We start from the raw sequence: 21,733 nt of genomic DNA, 5'->3' as shown, positions 1-21,733 counted from the left end.
GGATAATGGTAACAGGAGACTGGGGACACGATGTTTTACCCAGGTTTGGGCCCTCTCGATGGAGGTAATACCCTACTTCCTGCTTGATTGATCTTGATGATATGAGTATTACAAGAGTTGATCTACCACAAGATCAGAGAGGCTAAACCCTAGAAGCTAGCCTATGGTATGATTGTTGATGATGATCGTAAGTCCTACGGACTAAACCCTCCGGTTTATATAGACACGGAGGGGGCTAGGGTTACACAGAGTCGGTTTACAGAGAAGGAGATCTACATCTGAATCGCCAAGCTTGCCTTCCACGCCAAGGAGAGTCCCATCCGGACACGGGGCGAAGTCTTCTGTCTTGTATCTTCATAGTCCAACAATCCGGCCAAAGTATATAGTCCGGCTGTCCGGATACCCCCTTATCCAGGACTCCCTCAGTAGCCCCTGAACCAGGCTTCAATGACGATGATTCCAACGTGTAGATTGTCTTCGGCATTGCGAGGCGGGTTCCATCTCCGAATACTCCAAGATAAATTCCGAACACAAGGACCGTGCCTGGCTCTGCAAGATAACATTCCATATACCACCATATGATCTGCTGACAATTCTTCGAAAAGTGACATCACGCCGCGTCCGGTTTTTATTCGAACCGTTCCTACAACTTGCTACCGCGCACACCATGAGGCGGTTTCCTTGGCACGTCCTATCAAAGAAGATATCGTGTTCCCCCTTATTACGGGATTCTCATCAATACAGGTATGGGTAATCCAACCGTGCATGTTGGCATGACCCCGTGTTTTTAGGCAAGTCCCGAACGACCACGTTCGGGAACGCTTGATATTCTTCCCCCTTTATAAAGGAGTTGAGGCCTATCCCTCTATCTCCACGCTCGCACATCTCGCGCCCTGAGTTCCAACACCCAAAGCCCAAGCTTAAGCACCCCGGATCTTCAATCATGTCCGGATCTGACCATCAAGGCCGATGGATGGTCTCCTCTGTCACCGAGGAGGATATTGCGAAGCTTAGGGAGGCTGGGTATTTGACCGCCGATGTCAAGCACAGGCTTCCTACTCCCGAACAGGTTATCCCCACTCCCGAGACCAACGAGAGCATCGTGTTTGTCTCCTACTTCCTTCGGGGCTTAGGTCTCACTCTTGATCCCTTTGTGAGCGGGCTCATGCACTACTACGTGCTAGATTTCCACGATCTAGCTCTGGATTCGATCCTCCTCATCTCGTCATTTATCGTTGTGTGTGAAGCCTTCCTTCACATTGCCCCCCACTTCGGCTTATGGCTCAAGACTTTCGATGTGAAGCCGAAGATAATTGAGGAGCGACATGTAGAGTGCGGAGGTGCCATAATAAGCAGGAATGCTGATGCCCCTTGGCCCGAAGGCTCCTTCCCGGAGGTATCTCATTTATAGAAACGGAGGTGGTTCTATGTCACAGCTCCCCGAGGCTTAAAGTGGGCGGCCGCGCCTGCCTTCCGCTCGGGCCCTCCACCTCAACTGGCATCATGGGCCAACATGGGACTAAACTGGGGGCCTGTGAACGATGTACCAATGCTTCAAAGCCGCATTCGGGAGCTCTTCGAGAGGGACATTAGTCTCGTCAAAATAATCCAAGTAATGCTAGTCCGGCGGATCCTGCCGTGCAAACGCCGGCCTCTCCGAATGTGGGAATTCAATCCGGAAGGTTCGTGGACCATTCAGCACTTCTTCGGCATGACGCCCGAAGGGATGTATAAGTTGTTCTTCGGACCACAAATAAAGTGTCCGAACACCACCGAGGATGCGGGCCTGAGCTGCAATCGCCTCGATACCCAAGTAAGTAACCCCATAACCGAACACCTCGCTTATATTTGTCATAGTATTGTTCTAAACACTGTCCACAACCAGGATTGGCTTAGAAAGGCAGAGAGGATCAGGTGTCCGTCCCCTCTTCCCGAAGGTTCGCTTAGCCCGGCAATGGCCAGGATTCTCGAACGGACACTTAGTCAGGTGCCACCGGAGAAAGCTGAAGGGGAGAGCGGGGAGGCCAAGAGTGGGCCTCACATACTACGCATCCAGACCGTGGGGGATCAGCGCCTCCACAAAGGAGGAGAATCGGGGAGGCCACTCTGAGGTTTCCTCCCCCCGCGGGAAGAAAAGGGCCGCCTCCGAAGATTTGGAGACGGGGGCGCCTAAACAAGGGAAAAGAACCTCGCCAAAGGACCCTGCCTCGAAGGGCGTCCTCACTGTATAGCGCCTGCCAACGAGCCAGCCCTCCACCGAGCTATAAGTTTAATTAAGCAAGGATCTTATTGCTTCTTCCTCTAAGAGTAATGACCAGGAGCTGTTTTTGTAGTCCGGCCAGCAGTTCGTCTCAACAGGGTTCGTCCTCGGGGGATCTTCTTCCGGAGATGATGGAGAGTGAAACCCCACCAGCCTCTCCGCCCCGTGGGGCGGGCGAACCTGAGGTATCGTCATGGAGGAGTCCGGATCCAATGGGTCCGGAAGCTAACACTTCAGCCGCCCCGAGCCCAGCGTGTTCGGCTCCCATGGCGGACAATGAAAAGGATTTGGGAGAGTCCTGAGTCCGGCCGAACAAGCTGACGGGCCTCCTGGAGTCAGCTGATCTCTTGGAGGGTCATCGTACCCTAATGGGTACGGTGTTGGAGAAAATCTCCTCCGCCACAAGCGGTTTAAACAAAGATTTTAGGAGCCTGCTCAAAGGCTTTGAGGTAAGCCGTAATTTTTAGTTGAACCGCACGCGATACATGCGCCCTGTATAGATAATAGCCCCTGAGACTGCGGATGGCAGCCCATGGCGGCAAACATAGGATCACACTCCCGGATTATGATCGCACCTGTATTGATGTGTAGGTCGCTAAGGGTTCGGCAATAGACCAGGCCGCTGAATGCGCCGAATTGAGGCGGCAGATTGGCGTTCTGGAGGCCGACGTCACGCTTGCAAACAAGCGATTTGAGGAGTCGCAGAGTATGCTTTATTATATCCACATCTATCTTTGCAATAAGGTTTGAAATACTAATGTGGTGTTATGTAGTTGCAGGTGGAGCTGCTGCCGTTGAGGCCCTGAGGGCGGAGCTTGCTCTAGCCAAGGAACAAGCCCAGATTAGCAATGCGGCTGCTTTGAAGGCAGCCGAAGAATTAAGAGCCGAACAGGCCGCTCGTCTCCGAAGCGAGGAGAAGATAGCCGAGATGGTCGTGGAGCTGAGGGACGCCACCGGCCGATATGAGCTTCTTGAAAAGGAGAATCAAACAAAGGCGGCCGACCTGAAGAAGGCGATGGATTCGGCTAAAGAGATGCGCTCTCAGATTAGAGACACACAGGAGGAACTTCGACATGCCGGAGAAATCGCGGCCGGAAGTCCTTATGTGTTGCGGATGAAGTTTTTAGATCCAAAGTATGATCCGTTGGACAAGCTATGGAGCACCGCAGATGAGTATGCGGACTTGGCGAAGAGTGCGGCTGATGCGACCAAGTTATTTGAGGATCATGAGGATAACAAAATGGAGAAACTATTCTGGTCGCAATTTAATGCTCTAGCGCGCTCCTTGCCCTTGAGTGAGAAGATGGCTGCCATAGCCGAGCTCCATAGGCTGACCGGACTTGCCATGAGGTCTGTAATAGACCATCTGTGGCCGAAGGAGCCGAAGCCGGACAGTTACTTTGGTCTGGTGCAACGATTATTTGGCGCCAGAGCGCAGATTGATGCCATGAAGAGATCGACATGCATAGAGGGTGCGCGGATGGCTCTTGCCCGCGTGAAAACGTACTAGGCGGATATGGAGGCCACCCGCATTGCAACCCGGGGTCCGGCCGGAAGCCAAGACCCAGCTGAGCACTACTTTGAGCAGGTCATAGAAGGTGCCCGTAGAATAGAGTCTCAGTGTTCGAAGAATGTCATGTTTGAATGACGAACTTATTAGTTATGAACAATTATGTGTTTGATTATGGAGGTTGTGTTTTATACTTTTGCCTGAAAGTATTATAATGTCTCATGTATGGTTGTTTATGTATTCATATAGCATGAAAGTTAGCATTCGTTGGCTTTAGCACACTTGATCCAACGCCTTGGTCCATTAAGGAGGTGATCGCACATCGAACCAGGCAACCGAACTATATAGCTGTAACACTTTCGCTTAGCCATACTAGTTGAAAGGTGGGGCTACTATATAGCCCCTGGTACTTCCGCGTGCGTCCGGATACGGTGCGCATACTTGACCGGTAGACCGGTCCTTCATCAATGCAGAGGAATCCTATAGATTCCGATGAGTCCTCGAGTGGTTGACCAGTCTCTCGCTATATCATGACAGTCAGTTTTCGGCTTTCTCTGCTGAGGTGCTCATCCGGAATAACCAGGGCACAATCACAGTAGTTCTCCTTTGGCCGCCTTAGCCGATAGAATGGAATGTAAGGCAGCAAACCCAGGAGCCGGGCTAACCCAACATTTGACCAAAGACATGATTCGGAGCTGATGCATATAAGGCCAAACTCGTGACACCGAACACTCCCGAAGGTATTCGGACTTTATAAAATATATTGGGCTAAACAATGCCCTTGAGCCTGTGATTCCAGGTACGCGCATTGATCTGTCATGGCAAAAAGGCATAAAACGCCAGTGTCCCGTACAGGTGTATGAAATACCCATGGGACGTTGAGCAACAAGAGATAGTAAAGAAGGTTTACGCAGGGGCTTAATCTAAAGAGAAACATGTGGGCGGGCCCTGCTGCACGTCTGCGCCTGTGTCTCCGTTGTGCCGTATCCTGGAAGGGTGTCGCACTAGTAGTGTCTGTGAGAACGAAAAAGAAAACGTGTGAGAAGTTAGTTATTCTCGAGGAATGTTTCGAGATCCGGCCTGTTAACGAGGCGAGCCGAATTGTGGGCTTGTGTGACATGTTTGCAACCCCTCATATTATTTATGGGCACACATGTACAGCCCCTGGCTCAGGTTTATCTAAGCCAGTGTGAAAAATGGTGTATTGGACTCCTCTAACCGTGTCCGTGGTCTGAACGACCGTTCATGTGTTCCGGTGGGAGAGGTCGCCTAGAGTCCGGCAGTGGGAATTGCTGCATACCATTCTGTGTTTCTGCTAACCGTGATGACGGCGCGCAGACCGGGCATCTTGAGTTTAAGGTAGGCGTAGTTCGGTATTGCGTTAAAGCAAGCAAAGGCCGGTCTTCCAAGCAATGCATGATAATCGTTGCTGAAAGGAGCGATATTGAAGAGTAAGTTCTCGCGTCTGAAGTTGTCGGGAGAACCGAATGTTACTTCTAACACGAGGGATCCCCAACAATGGGCCACGACGCCTGGAATTATTCCATTAAAGGTGGCGTTGTTTTGATTTATTCTGGATGGGTCTATCCCCATCCTGCGGATGGTGTCTTGATATATCAAATTAAGACTACTGCCGCTGTCCATTAGGACACGAGTGAGATGGTATCCATCGATTATTGGGTCAAGCACCAAGGAAGCCGATCCTCCGTGTCGGATACTGGCCGGATAGTCCCTGTGATCAAAAGTGATCAGGCAAGTTGCCCAGGGATTAAATTGGGGGGCTATGAACTCTGCATGAGTTGCGTGCACCATGTTTACCGTTATGACTTCCAGTGGGAATTGTTTCTGGCCCCTGGTGTTCGGCTGGCGAGGCTCATCCTTGTCTTCGCTTGGTGTGTCCCTTCCCTTGTGTTCGGCGTTTAACTTACCGACCTACTTGAAGACCCAACATTCTCTGTGGGTATGATTTGCAGGTTTGTCAGAAGTGCCATGGATTTGGCACAATCTGTCCAGGACTTTGTTCAGGCCGGATGGTTCCTCTTTACTGCCGTTAACTGGCTTTTTTCCTTGACCGGGTCGGGAGCCCCTGAATCCAGCGTTGACTGCTGTGTTGTCTGGACTATCGTTATTCCGACGTTTGTTCTTGGTGTGCCGTGGCTTCCTGTTGCCATCTCGGATTTCGGATGTGCTGGGGGTTGCTGGTGCCTTTACGGGCCAACCAGTTGTCCTCGCCCGCACAAAATCGGGTCATGAGGCTTGTTAAGGCTGCCATCGCTCTTGGCTTTTCTTGGCCGAGGTGTCTGGCAAGCCACTCGTCTCAGACACTGTGTTTGAAGGCCGCTAAGGCTTCGGCGTTCGGACAGTCGACAATTTGATTCTTCTTAGTGAGGAATCCGTTCCAAAGTTTGCGGGCTGACTCTCCAGGCTGCTGTATTATGTGACTTAAATCGTGCGCATCTGGAGGCCGGACATAGGTCCCTTGAAAGTTGGCCCTGAAAGCATCCTCAAGTTCCTCCCAACTTCCAATTGAGTTTTCGGGGAGGCTTTTCAGCCAATGACGAGATGGTCCTTTTAACTTGAGGGGGAGGTATTTGATGGCGTGGAGGTCGTCCCCATGAGCCATGTGTATGTGAAGGATAAAATCTTCAATCCAGACCCCGGGGTCCGTCGTTCCGTCGTATGACTCTATATTCACGGGTTTAATTCCCTGTAGAAATTCATGATCGAACACCTCCTCCGTGAAGCACAAGGGGTGTGCAGCCCCTCTGTATCTGGCTGTGTCGTGGCCTGCTGCCGGCTGTTGTTGCCCCTGGTGTTGATACCGAACTGGTATACGATCGGCATGATCGCTGTGGTGACCATAATCCCGCGTCGGAGCCTATCCTTTGGACCCATAGATGGACCTGGCCGCACTGGCCTTTTTGTCCAGGAGCTCTCGTAAATCACGTGCGGTATCAGTGGCTACTCTATCGTGGCCATGAGGTGGTTGGTCCGGTTGAGTAGTCGTATTGTTTTTGGGTCGAACGGGTGCTGCGGCTTCATTGTCGAATTCGGGTAGCAGTTTGCGCTTTGGGTAGCTCTTTGTGTGGCGATTATCGCCATGTTTTCCTTCGGTGTCCAGCACCTTATTCCATCGTCGGTTGAGTGTATCCTACGCGGCCTTAAGTTTTTGCTTCTGCTTCTTCAGGCTTCGCGCTGTGGCCAGGAGTTTTCTGTGGAGTTTGTCTTGCTTTGAATGTTCTTCCGGGATGATGAACGCATCGTCAACCAGACTGTTATCTTCTTTGGAGGTAGCATGAGGAGTTTGGCCCTCTAAATCGGGCGTCTGCTATGGGCTGTGTTCGACCTAACCTGTTTTATCCTGCTCCATCGTCGGATCCCTATGGTCGTTATTGCCTTCGAAATCAACCGGAGTGTCATCCTGTTTTGGGTTGTTATCGCTATTTTTGCTGTGACTCGACCTAAGGCAGCGCTTCACTATAAGAAATATGTCAACTTGTGACCTTGACTATTGGTCACTGAAAGGTCATTGTTTTTCATTTGCGACCTTTTTGTAACCAAAAACAGAAGGTCAAAAGTTGGCGGTCGTAAACTGAAATTAACGACCTTCTCTGTGAGAAGGTCGTAGACGTTTACGACCAAAATATGCCTACTGGTTTGTTTTGGTCACTAGCAACCTCCCCAGGCCACGTAGGCATCCAGCATGGCAAGCTGATGTGGCACAAGATTCAGCCCGGTCCAATTCGGTTTTCTACATGGGCCTAGCCCAACAATTCGGCCTTTTGTATATATTTTTTTCATCAATTTTTTGGTCGGGCTCATGGGCCAGGCCCAATATGGCTGCCATTTTTATTGTTGGGTCGTGGCCATTTTGTCAAAATAATTTGATTTCATTTTTTTATTAAATGGGTCCACTAGTAAGATGGGTCCCAATTGTCAGGTTGTTTTCATTTGTCATGTTGTGGTAAGTGGGTCCCATCTATCAGACTCATATTCTTCGTATTTCAAGCAGTATTTAGATTGGTAGAGACAAAAAACACACATAATACTTAAACAAGAGCAACCAGATCACATAATACAAGCTCTATCTGTGCCACTACAAAGGGCCTTATGTAATACAATACTTTACAACCTCTACAAGTGTAACAAGCTCTAAAATTGTAATACAGTACTCCTTCACAAGCTCCTGTCATGAAGAACATACTCGACTCTCGTATTTATAAGCAACTTCAATAGGACAAAAATTTCGGTAGTCAGGGCTGGGACCATAGTCAGATGAACAACACGTCGGACTCGCTCAACGGTGATAGTCAGGGCTAGGAACAAACAAAACAGCAACATGGCTTCCTCTGTCATCCTGTTACATGAATCAGAGAAGAGTGAGAAAAGTTGGGGCAAATATATTATGAACAGACCACTCAATAAAAGGACATTTATTTAGAATGATAACACAAATTCAGCTAGTACCATGCTTTTTGTTGTCGAGCTAGTTAAAATGAGATGCTAGCTCATATAAGAAACAGAGACACAATATGAATATGCATGGCACAGGTTGTGCAAAAAACTGCACTACAACACATTGCACCTAAAACAAAATACCAATAACAACTTGTCAAATTTTAAGCACCAGCAGAATAGATCTAACAAACCAGACCATGATCATCATGCATCAAGATTTATGGTTCTAGCAAAATAGTAAAGAGATGGACATACATGCATCAAGCATACCAACTACTACAATAAGAGGTCCAGATGCTCCAGGAACTGGAGGAAGCATACCAACTACTACAATAAGAGGTCCAGAGGTCCAGATTCAGGAGGATGAGCTTGCTGTATCCATTGTACCTGGGTCATATTTAGGTACACAATTAGCTAATATGTCAACATTTAGTTACCATGAACATAAAACAACGAACTCGGATAAGCATTAGCAGTATAGTACAGAATGTATCACTATAGCTTTGGGAAATAGTTAAGTCTTGTGGGTATCTACTTTACTTGCATATGGCCAACACTAACCAGTATGAGTTCGTTCAATAACTAAAAAGTACTCAGTAGCTGACAATGTATAGTTTACACATATAAACCGAAGATTCAGCAAAGGCATGTTGATAAAACAGCGAAAACAATGGTATCTGGTATACCGCCATGCATGAGCACTTCTTACCACTTATATTCATCATCACGACAACCTATAACCACCTATGCTCATTGTTACAAATCTATGCACAGTTCAAAAAAAATGACCTGATCTTATCTACTTCAGATCTACTTCAAATCTATGCAGACTTCAGATCTACCCGAATTGCTATAGGTGTTATGTATAGTTAGTTTTGAATTACTCATGGTGTATAAATAACAGAAAATTGACCAAAAGACTAGCAATTATATCAGCTTCTAGTGGTTTACTGATGGCAGGAAATAAAGTCGTAAAGGTCAGGGTAAAATCATAAGTAATCCCAAACAACTAATAACTGAGCTAATGTCAGTTAAAGCAACTTCCCAGAATTACTATTGACCAAGTTATCATAAAGAACACTAGTCCGATTAGTAACTATTATATTAATTTAAGTTACAGAAAAACAAATACAGAATGTAACCAGAGAAAAAAAACGACTGTCATGTACAGTGTGCAAATTGCAATGGAGGATAAACAGGATCAGTTAAGATAAGTATTATGTACTACATTTTACAACGATCGCAGAAGGCAGTATCGAATGGTGATGCAAACGAGTAAAAAGAAACATGGTGTCGATAACTCTGCTCTGCAGCTGCAAAGATGGCAGTGGTAACAAATAGCAGGAGGTGAATACTGAATAAGTCTGACCATGAACTACCGAAAGATGGAAAATGGGTGAAAGCTCATGGTGATGGTGCAGCTAGATGAGTACTGTATCCCAGATTGCAGCTCACGCTCAAGAACGGAAGGAGGAAACAACTAAACCTACAGTGTATCACAACTGCTCACGCTTGAGATGCGCTCAGCAGTGGATCTACTCGATGAACTCTACGAAACTGAAGTACTAGTGGCCGGATCCAGATCAGGAAGTGAAGTAAGTATACCTCAGGTCACTGGCGCACTTGCCCCGCAAGATCCGGCGCGTCCCCCCTCGCGCTTGGAGCGAGCATGCCGCTCCTTGGGAAGGTGCACTGCATGACGGGTCCGCGGGTTAGCACGTCCCCCAGCTCCCGGACCTGATCGAATCGCCTGCAACCCTGCGTGAGGAAGAAAATGGCGCGTGTTAGGGAAGGGAACGGAAAGGAGGAAGAGCAGATCGAAGAGGGGGTGGGGTGACCTTGATGGCGAGCGGCCTCCCGGGCAGAGCGAGTTCATGGCCGGTGCCTGGCCTCTCCTTCCTGATTAGAGGAAGGGAGGGAGACGGGTCATGGCGTCTGGCCATGCGTCCATGTCGTGATCCTGACGGGATCCCGACACGAGGCTGCCGCCGCCCCTCCCCGACGCGGGGCCGGATGCGGGTCACCTCCCATGAAAGGAGACAGAGACGGAGCCAGCGCGGACATGGATGGGACGGGGAGACGGGGTGGATGAGTCCGCGCGGTGGAGGTGGTTGCTGAGGCGGGCACGGAGACGGGGTGGGTCGCCGGGATTCATGGTGTGGTGGAGGCGCCGTGAGGAGGGGAGGAGGAGAGGACAAGGGAAGGAGGGCGCCGTTGCCGACGACGGGAAGCGAGAGAGAGAGGGAGGCGACGTTGATTTGGATTGGGGAGAGAGAAAGGGAGGGAGGCGTCGGTCTGGATCGGGGAGAGAGAGAGATGATCTGAATCGGGGGCGGGAGGGGAGAGGAGTGGAGTTAGGGTTTGGGTTGGCCTGCTGAGAGGTGAGTGAGAGACGTTGGATTCGCCTGGTATGGACGGTTCAGATCACATAGAGTTGGGTGATCCGTGAGAAGTGTTCTGATTGGTCCGAGAAATCTGTGATTTAAAATAATTTCCAAGTACTAAAGATAGAGCTATTTTGTGAAGCAACTATCAAAAATATTTTGCAAAAGGGCATTATACAAATTTTCACTCAAGCTAGACCACATTTTATGGATGAGCACCAATTTGTATGCATTTCTGATCTTTCTAGCTATTTTTAATCATTTTTTGAGTGTCCAAACTGAGATTTTTTGTGAAGGATCTATAATATATTTGTTGCAAAATTGGACCAAATCATTCTTCTAAAATACTAGGCCATATTTAATGCGGAATTGACCAAATTATTGGGTGTAAAAAGTTTTGATCCACCTCTGGTGAAAAAGACAAATTTTCGCCGATTCAGCTGGAAGCGGGTCAAATTTGAACTGTGGATGCCTCATAGTTTGCTCTTTATTTTTTACAAAAATCATTTATAGGTACAAAAGTATCTATTTAATAAGAGAAACACCCAAAAAATCCAAGATTCAACCACTAGCTAGGAACGGTCATTCCCGCCGTTTTGACCGCATTTTGAAATGGGCATAAAAAATTCAAAAAAATCAAAAAATTGGGAAACCTTCGCATTGTGTCATTATATGTGGCCAAGTTACCAGGAAAAATAACAAACTTGTAATACGGCAATTATTTTAAAAAAGTGTTCTCAGAAATGAGCTATCATCTCTGAAGATTCATGGCTTTCAAGCCAAATGATCAATCTTATGGCCACATTCATGGTATAGTTTATTCAAATGATCTCATATTGTGCACAAGGGTGCATATTGGAATGGCAAACAATGTTGCCTAAGGAAGTTTTCATTTTCTTTGGACGAAAAAACCATTTTCCATTTTTCGAGTGCCCAACAGGAGGTTTTTTTGTGAAGGACCTCCCAAATAATTGCTGCAAAATTGGACCAAATCATTTTTCTAAAATACTAGGCCATATTTAATGCACAATTGACCAAATGGTTGGGTGTAAAAAGTTTTGATCCACCTCTCGTGAAAAAGACAAATTTCCGTCGATTCAGTTGGAAGTGGGTCAAATTTGAACTGCAGCTGCCTCATAGTTTGCTATTTATTTTTTCCAAAAATCATTTCTAGGTAAATAAGTATCTATTTAATCAGAAAAACACCAAAAAACTTCCAATATTCAACCACTAGCTAGGAACGGCCATTCCCGCTGTTTTGACCGCATGTTGAAACATGCATAAAAATTCAAAAAAATCAAAAAATTGGGAAACCTTCGCATAGTGTCATTATATGTGGCCAAGTTCCCAGGAAAAATAACAAACTTGTAATACGACAATTATTTTAAAAAAGTGTTCATAGAAATGAGTTATCATCTGTGAAGATTCATGGCTTTCAAGCCAAATGATCAATCTTATGGCCACATTCATGGCATAGTTTGTTTAAATGTTCTCATATTGTGCACAAGGGTGCATATTGGAATGGCAAACAATGTTGCCTAAGGGAGTTTTCATTTTCTTTGGACGAAAAATCAATTTTCCATTTTTCGAGTGCCCAAAATGAGTTTTTTTTTGTGAAGGACCTACCATATATTTGTTGCAAAATTGGACCAAATCAATTTTATAAAATACTAGGACATGTTTAAAGAACAATTGACAAAATGATTGGGTGCCAAAAGTTTTTATCCACCTCTGGTGAAAAAGACAAATTTCTGCTGATTTAGTAGGAAGCGGGACAAATTTGAACTACAGCTGCCTCAAAGTTTGCTCTGTATTTTTTCAAAAATCATTTATAGGTAGAAAAGTATCTATTTAATCATAAATACATGGTTTGGTGGTGATACGTTAAGGTTTGGATGGTGGCCCAGGGCCCCAACTCCAAAGCGCGTAGTCTCGCATGCCCGCCGCGTGGTCACCGCGTGACCGTGGTGTTGCCACGCGTTCCGGGTGGCCTAGGCATGTCTAGTGGGTTGGGAACTCCCCTCCTAGGTGTCAGGAAGAAGAAGGCAATACAAGAATCACACGGGGAGACTGAACCGAGCTCAAACATGAATTAGCACCCAAGTGTTTGATTAGTGGTACGGGAAATGCACATGGCCAATGGGCCTGAGTTTTGGCTGAGGATGATCAGTTACTACGAAGACCATCTTCACAGATTTTCAGCTCAAAAGGAGGAGCCTAGGTGGCACTTGCTTTGCAAACTACCACACTGGACATTACTACGAATGTTGAAGCTCGGCTCAAAATAATGAATGAATTGAGCTGGCATTTGGTGGAGGATGGTTATTTGGGCATAGGAAAACACTGTAGAAAATGGATACTATTTGGACATGCCAAAGTGGTACTTCCTTCACAAACTGTTGTTCTGAACAGAATAGGAAAATGAATATTTTTGAATTATTTTTTAACTAGGCAAGGAAGGTTTTTACATATTTGACGAAGATATGACCCAAAGAATTGATGAGATTTTTTGGGAATTTTGGGAATGACAGAAATATAGGTTGCTTCATGACCATTTCATGTAAGGCAGCGGACTAGCGCTGTTTGCTTTATGACCATTTCATGTAAGGAAATTACGACCTTTCTAACCAAAATGGTCGCAATGGTTTAGGGTTTGGAGCCCCCCGAACAGCTTTTGACCAATTGGTCTGAAATGGTCATAGATCTATGATCATTTCTTCCAGGGTCACTGAGAGAAGGTCACTAGTTGACATATTTCTTGTAGTGCTTACGCCTTCGTTTTTGCTTTTGCCTAGGGGTTTTATTCTCCGTTGTGTCCTTTTTGTCACTATTGTCCTCTTTGGGGTGTCCACCATGTAGACGTCGTATGATGAAGTGGCAGTCCAGCGCCGCGTGGGCGGTGGTTCTGGATCTTCCCCTGCATCAACGTCCATGCCGTCGATGTTATTGTGGGAGATGTCAAGCATGTCTGTTAGGTCGTCGACAGTGGCTATAAAGTGGGTGGCGGGTGGGTTGTGATTTTCTTCATCTTCTGTATCCCACACGGGCCGGACATAGCTCGGCCAGGAGTCTCCTGACAAAGAGAGAGACCTTAATGAATTCAGCACGTCTCCGAAGGGTGAGTGCTGGAAGATATCCGCGGCTACGAACTCCATGACTGGAGCCCAGGCAGATTCGATGTGCACGACTGCATGCGGTCCGGAGCACACCACCGGAGATGAGTCTGGGGGTCTGGAGACACACATCCCTTTAGGAGAGGAGTCTGTGTTCGGTTCCAACGCCGAGGAGTGTGCGGCCTCCGGGGCGGGGTCCATCCACCCGTCCTTGGAAGGCACGACCCTCCCTGGAGCGAAGTCCGGAGCGGTAGCAGGTGCGATGTTCCGAATACTGTCCGACTGCCGATCTAGGTCATGCACGTCGTGATTGTTTGGCTCTCCTGACACGGGCCCGAATCCGTTGAAGATCAAGTTTCCGCGGATGTCGGCGGTGTAGTTTAGGTTTCCAAACCTGACCTAACGGCCGGGGGCGTAGCTATCCATCTGCTCCAGATGGCCAAGCGAATTAGCCTGCAGTGCGAAGTTGCCGAACACGAAGATCTGTCCGGGAAGGAAAGTCTCGCCTAGGACAGCGTGGTTGAAGGTTGGAGAAGCCATCTAACCTTACAGTGACGACACAGAGGAACTCTCAATGAAAGCACCAATGTCGGTTTCAAAACCGACGGATCTCGGGTAGGGGGTCCCGAACTATGCGTCTAAGGCTAATGGTAACATGAGACTGGGGACACGATGTTTTACCCAGGTTCGGGCCCTCTCGATGGAGGTAATACCCTACTTCCTACTTGATTGATCTTGATGATATGGGTATTATAAGAATTGATCTACCACGAGATCTGAGAGGCTAAAACCTAGAAGCTAGCCTATGGTATGATTGTTGATGATGATCGTAAGTCCTACGGACTAAACCCTCCGGTTTATATAGACACCGGAGGGGGCTAGGGTTACACAGAGTCGGTTTACAGAGAAGGAGATCTACATTCGAATAGCCAAGCTTGCCTTCCACGCCAAGGAGAGTCCCATCCGGACACGGGACGAAGTCTTCTGTCTTATATCTTCATAGTCCAACAGTCCGACCAAAGTATATAGTCCGGCTGTCCGGATACCCCCTTATCCAAGACTCCCTCACCTCCCTAAACGCCTTCCCTTGTTTAGGAATATCGTTTTCATGGAAGACACACCATCAACCCAGAACATGTTCATTGATGTGAGCCACAAGGTGGTCCTTGTCTGCCAACGCTTAAAATGCGTTCTGTTAAACTTTTCCGGTTTCAGTATAGCGGCTAAGCTTGAATCAAAAAGTGTCTAAAATAAGGTTTTTGGATTGTTGGATATATTAGCATATTTTTATTAGACTAATCCACGAGTAAACAGTAAGCATGGCAATGACGGTATGCACTTACCGATACCTAAGCATGTGAGCACGTACAGTACATAGAATCAAAACATCTATGAACACAACATATATGGCTAGCAAATGAACGAGTAAACGAGGGATGGACAGATCATACCCCCCAGTTGGCCAGGCCAAGCCTCAGCACGTCTGTGGCCTTCTTCTTTGCGTCGACGTCTTCAACCATGGTGTCGATGCAGGGGAAGTAGTGGAAGCAGAGGAGGACAGAGGCTGGGACGGACCGGGAGCAGACGCGTCGAGACGCTCCGTAAAAACCTTATTGGCGTTCTCCCGGGCAGGATCTCAAACGACAGGGTTCAAAGTCACCAGCTCTTCTGAACAACCGTGCACGCGGTCGTCGCGATGGAATCGCCGGAAGCAGCACAGAGAGATGAACAGTAGATGACGGCTAGGGTTGTGCAGGAGGGAGTGAGCGAGTTAGAGTTCACTCACTGGCCAACACCTTCTTATATATATGTTGTCTTGTAGATGGGCCTGGGCTCAGGCCCACGACTGAGTACTCGAACAGCCCACGGTCCACATCTTGGATAATGACACTACTATATCGACTTGTCAATTAATCCGAGATTAATTAACCATTTTTGACCGGCAAAAATAAGGCTCGGATCATTACCGCAACCCGCGGCAGCGCGCTTTCCAAGCTCCTAAAGACATGTGGTAGAGCAGCCCTCATAAAGAGGTCTCACTCTCACTCCACTAGCAGTATGATACTAAACTTTCCACCACTTGCCATGAACCTAAATGGGCCTTAGAGATTAACTAGCGATTATTGTATTATATGGGACAAAGCCATTTATAATCCAACCCACTCCCCATGCAAATGTGTTCTAATCTTACTACAAAACTAGTACCCCTTCGTTTCTAAATACTCCCTGCGCAAGGAAATATAAGAGCGTTTAGACACTAACGCTTTTATAAGTCTTTTTAGAGATTTTAATACGGATTACATACAAATATATGAAAATATATTTTCGAACGTAGATTCACTCATTTTGCTTCCTATATTGTCTTTTTATTACAACCTCTAAAAATACTTATATTTAGGAACGGACATAGCAGAATCTACTGCAACTAAGAGGCCGCTGGCCTTGTCACCTCCATATAGCGGTTGTTGCCCCCTCGATCCTCTTCTCGAATGACTCACTGATCTCCGACACTGGTGTCCTCTCCGTCGAAGAGCCGGCGTTCATCTCGGAGCTGATGTGCACGCTCAGCGGGGTCGTCCCTTCCATTGCGTGTTCCTCCCCACTGGCCCTCGGCGTCATACTAGCGTCACGAGCGCTGCCATTCCATCTTGGCGTCCTACCCGCAAAGTCACTGCCGTTTCTTACGGACTCGTCGTTCCACACCTTGAAGGTGGGTGACTTGAGGTCCTTCCTATCGAAGTGCTGCAGCCACGCGCGCAGCCTCCGCACCGACACGCTCCCGGAGCCGGCCTCAACCTCAGCCCTCCCCTCGGCCTCCCGGAGCTCCTCGCGCTCACGGTAGGCGAAGATGGCGAGGTAGAGCAGCAGCATGAGGCTGGAGACGACGCCGGTGATGAGGAATAGCCCGCCGAAGCTCCAGAAACTGAGGTTTGACGAGCCGCCGACGCTGCCGATGCCGCCCAGCGCATTCTGGCAAGTGCCGGGCTCGCCGAACCACGCCTTCTCGATCTGCGCCATCGTGTCCCCTTCAGCCAGGTTCAGGATCCCCCGCGACACATCCCCTGTCATGGGCGACCCCCTTGGGAAGACGAACCCGAAGCCGTCTGTCTTGTACACAGGCCCCACCTGCATGTACCCGTCGCAGTGCTGCGACAGGAACAACTTCAGGTACGGGATTTCATCAAACACCGCGTCCACGCCGCCGTTAGCCGAGCCGTACTTTCTCATCTTTCGCTCGTCGAAGCCCATCTTCTTGAGCCTTGGCTTGATGAAGGTGCCCTCCTGGTACCCGATGTACTGACCGCGCCTCTGGAGCTCCTTCACGTCTGTCACTATCGGTCGGAGCTGTTGCACCGTCAGCATCGACGTCAGGCTCGCTGTGTAGCTCGATGTCAAGATCAGCACCACGAACACCCATATGATCACCACGAACCTCGACAGGTTGCTCTCCAGCTTCTCTTCTGGAAAATTAAAACATCAAAGATTGATTAATTTTAGGAGATCGATATGCATGCTTCATTAAATAATCAAGATGATAAGATGGTTAGTACTTCCTCCATTTTCTTTTTAGTGTGCATATAAAATTTGATTAAAGGCAAACTTTGTAAAGTTTGACTAACTTTATTATATAAAAAAAAGATCAACAATCACAATATGAAATCAATATTGTTAGATGCATCATGGAATGAATTTTCATACCATATAGCTTTAGTATCGTGGATGTTTGTATTTTTTTATATAAATTTAGTCAAACTTTGTATAATTTAACTTTGATCAAGTCTTATATTTAGACTACAAAGAAAACGGAGGGAGGGAGTAAATGAATTACTGTGTGAGAAGACGAGGGTAGAGAAGGCGAAGTAGAAGATGAGGCCGAACTGCTGCGACGGCGTGCCGCGGAACTCCGGGTTGACGCAGTGCTCGATGACCCACACGACAAAGCCGGTGAAGCAGAAGAAGGCAAGGCTGGCGAGCCAAAGGCTGGTGGTGAGCGGCTGCAGGAAGATCCACATGCTGCCGCTCGTGTCCGGCTCCGTCGCCACCACCATGGCCCATCCGGACTCCGTGAACGGCATCGTGAAGTCCACCTCCTCCATCCTGCTCGCCGTGATCGTCACGTCCCCGACCACGATGTCCGCCTTCTTCCCACTCACCTGGTCCACCAGCATCTCGTACGAGTCCGGGCTGTCGGGGAACGGCACGTACTGGTAGCTCACCGGGTAGGACAGGTTCTTCATCACCTCGTTGAACACGTCGATGCAGTACCCGGTGATCTTCGGCGTCGTCGAGTTCTCGGAGATGACGACGACGTCCACGAACTGCTTGAACCCGTGCTTCACCGGCACGGCGACCCTGAGCACCCGCCCGTTCTGCGACGGCGTCCAGCCTCTCGGCGGGGACAACATCTCGCCCGGCCAAAGGATGGGTTTCAGCTGCCGCGCAGCCTTGCCGCTGCCGTCTTTAAGGTCCCGCGAGATGCCGGACTCCCACCGTCACCGCGCCGTTCCCGATGATGTTCACGACCTCGTACGCCGCGACCCGCAGCTGCCCGTCCACCAGCTTGAACCTGCCTGCCATCCCGTCGAACGTCGTGTTGAGAATCGCGCTAAGAAGCGCCTCTCCGGTGGTCGACACGCCGAGCTGGTCTAGGTCTGTACGTGCCGTGCTATTCTGCGGTGTCCGAAATGCTGGGCCGGGGACGCTGGCCGCCTCGGCTGCCGCGGCGATCGCCCACGCCGTGTCGTACGACCAGAGCCCCGTCACAGTGGCGTCGTTGAGGACGTCATCGTTGGAGGCCGGGTTCTCCCTCCGGAACCTCGCCCTGAACCTCGCAGAGAAGTTCTTGACTTGGTTCGTGTACGCCACGTGAGGACGGAGGCTGACGACGCCCTGCATGGAGTCGAGGTCCTCGGGGTCGAACCTGTCCACGAAGTTGCCTACGCCGTTGGTGGCGACCCAGGCGTAGCCGTCGGACATCATCTGGGCCTTGCTGGCTCGCCGGAAGAGCTGCGCGGCGAGGCTGTGCGAGGCGTGCACGACGAACACACGCGTCGGCATCGCCTTGAGGCGGTAAAGGAGCGCATCAAGCGCATCTTCGTCCGCGCTGCTCGGCACGGCCACGCGGTCCACGATCGCCGCGCTATCGACGCTCTGGAGTGCGTCGGCGAGCGCTGGGAGGATGCCGGCGCCGAAGGGCGAGTCCTCGTGCAGGACGGCCACCGCGCGCCATCCGAAGCTTGCGAGGACGGAGGCGACGGGGGTGGCCTGGAAGGAGTCGTTGGCGGCGGTGCGCACGAAGTAGGGCGTCTGCGCCGGCGAGAGGGACGGGGAGGTGGCGGAGTAGGAGAGGACGGGGAAGTGGGCGCGGCTGCCGAGGTGGGCGACGAACTCTGCCTCCGCCGACGTCTTGGGCCCGATGATGGCCTGCACCTGCGCGTTCTTGATCAGCTCCAGCGCTGCATGCAAACAACAGGAACGATATGGGGACTGGTTTTTCTACCATGCACGGGAGATAACGTGCATTGCATCATCATTAACTTAATTATGAGCACACGGGCTCCACCCTATCCCCTAGTAAAGATTCTTTCTCTCTTCTCAATCCATCCATGGATTTTAAGCTATCTCTAATTTGAAACTGTTATAGTTTTTAAACATATAATTTGATTCTCCTTACATATTTGTGTTCTTGGCAACGAGATCTTTTCAACAAGACTAACAATGAATATTATTTGAACATTTTTGAAACATGGATTTTAAAACCTCATGAAACTACAGAAACTATGATTGTTAGACCTGTTTTTTTGTCAATTTGCAAAAGTTATTTTCCGTTGTTATTAATAAACTTACTAATGTGCGCAAGAGCAGAACATTATTATATATCCACGCGAAAACCATCATGTAATTTTCCATACATGCATGTTTCATTGTGTTTCGTAAACTCATATTTTCCAAACATATTAAATATTGAGCTCGTTTCGAAGATATCATCGAAAGAAAAACGCATGTTCATACAGACTATTTACCCTGTATTTATTTTAAAATATATGGTTGTTTAAAGTTTAGATTCAAAATAAAATCTAATACTAGTGTGCAGGAGAGAGAACTAGTTGGTGTAGCCTTACTCCATAAAGTTGTCAGATGGATTTAAATATAAGAATGAGTACATGGCATGAATGCATCTCTAACCAAATGGACGGTTTAGCCATGCACTGGATATCCCGTGCATGGTAGAATCACTTTTCTGGAATGATATGAGGTCTTTTTTTCCGTGAGAAACATCCAATCTATTTATTTTCAATTATGAAATATAAATAATATCAGAGATAATAATTTCCAAAAAAATATCAGAGATAATAAAAATTACAATCAGATAGATCTGTGAACCACCTAAAAACGAAATGGGTTTTAAGACCACATACATTTTCTTTTGTTAATTATTTAGGAGCTTAAAAAGAAGAGAACAACTAGTATCATTAAAGAAAAAACAAGAAGAGAACAACTGTAATAGAAATATGTACCCTTAAAAAGAACTGTAAAAATATGTGAAAAATGATAACATTTGTTATTGTGCAAAATAATCCCAGTCGACTGGGGAGCAAGACAACATAGATGCTACTCTCTCCATTCCAAAATAATTGAAGTCTTAGGATTGTCCTAAATCAATCTTTATTAAGTTCGACCAACTCTATATAAAATATACCAACATCTGCGAAACCTAAATTAATTCATTAGATTAATTATGAAAATATTTATGTATTATATATTTTTATATCACTGGTGGAAAAACAGGCTTCCGTCCAGCCCCATAAGTCGCGAAGCTGTAGGAACCGCGACTAATGGGACCTTTAGTCGCGGTTCTGGAGGTGAACCGCGACCAAAGGCCTGGGCCCAGGGCGCTCGGTGGCCAGCTGGCGCACGTGAGGGTCTTTAGTCGCGGTTGGCCAGGACAACCGCGACTAAAGGCCTTCGGGCACCTTTAGTCACGATTTGCCAGGCCAACCGCAACTAAAGCCCCTCCCCTATATATACCCATCCAGCAGCCAACACTTAGCCATTTGGAGCCATTCTCTTCACAAGTGGGTGTAGGTTTGCTTTTGGTTCCTCTTATGCACATAAGGTGTTTGATGAATTGAATTAGTTTTATTTTTCTGAATTTTTTGATATATTATTTGTATTTTTAACATTTTGAATTGAATTAGTTTTATTTTTCTGAATTTTTTGATATATTATTTGTATTTTTAACATTTTGAATTGAATTAGTTTTATTTTTCTTAATTTTTTGATATATTATTTGTATTTTTAGAATTTTGAATTGAATTAGTTTTATTTTTCTGAATTTTTTGATATATTATTTGTATTTTTAGAATTTTGAATTGAATTAGTTTTATTTTTCTGAATTTTTTGATATATTATTTGTATTTTTAACATTTTGAATTGAATTAGTTTTTTTTTCTGAATTTTTTGATATATTATTTGTATTTTTAACATATTGAATTGAATTAGTTCTATTTTTCTTAATTTTTTGATATATTATTTGTATTTTTAACATATTGAATTGAATTAGTTTTATTTTTCTTAATTTTTTGATATATTATTTGTATTTTTAGAATTTTGAATTGAATTAGTTTTATTTTTCTGAATTTTTTGATATATTATTTGTATTTTTAAGATTTTGAAAAAGAAAAAGTATTTGGAAAATACCTTTAGTCGCGGTTGGCCTGCCCAACCGCGACTAAAGGTGGTTGCGCGCGGGAACGAAAAACCCGCCAAAAAAGTCCTTTAGTCGCGGGTCGCCTTCCCAACCGCGACTAAAGGTTACCCTTTAGTCGTGGGTCGCCTCCCCAACCGCGACTAAAGGGGGGTGGGCTATAAATACAACCGCCCGACCCGTCGCCTCCATTTCTCCGCTCGTTCTCTGCCGCGCCGAAGGCCTGCCGCCCTCGCCCTCGACGCCGCCCGCCGTCGACCTCGCCCTCGACGCCGCCCGCCGTCGCCCGCGCCCTCGACG

At 47.4% G+C, this 21,733-nt stretch overlaps 1 pseudogene; it reads right to left on the bottom strand.

Moving 5' to 3' along the window:
• Positions 1 to 16,141: 16,141 nt before the first annotated feature.
• LOC119321728 overlaps positions 16,142 to 21,733 on the bottom strand; it is a 16,691-nt pseudogene continuing 11,099 nt past the window's right edge.

Source organism: Triticum dicoccoides, chromosome 6B (assembly GCF_002162155.2).
Source record: "Triticum dicoccoides isolate Atlit2015 ecotype Zavitan chromosome 6B, WEW_v2.0, whole genome shotgun sequence".
Classification (NCBI taxonomy): domain Eukaryota; kingdom Viridiplantae; phylum Streptophyta; class Magnoliopsida; order Poales; family Poaceae; genus Triticum; species Triticum dicoccoides.
The sequence above is the reverse complement of the archived record's forward strand: the minus strand, read 5'-3'. Positions and strand labels throughout refer to the sequence as shown.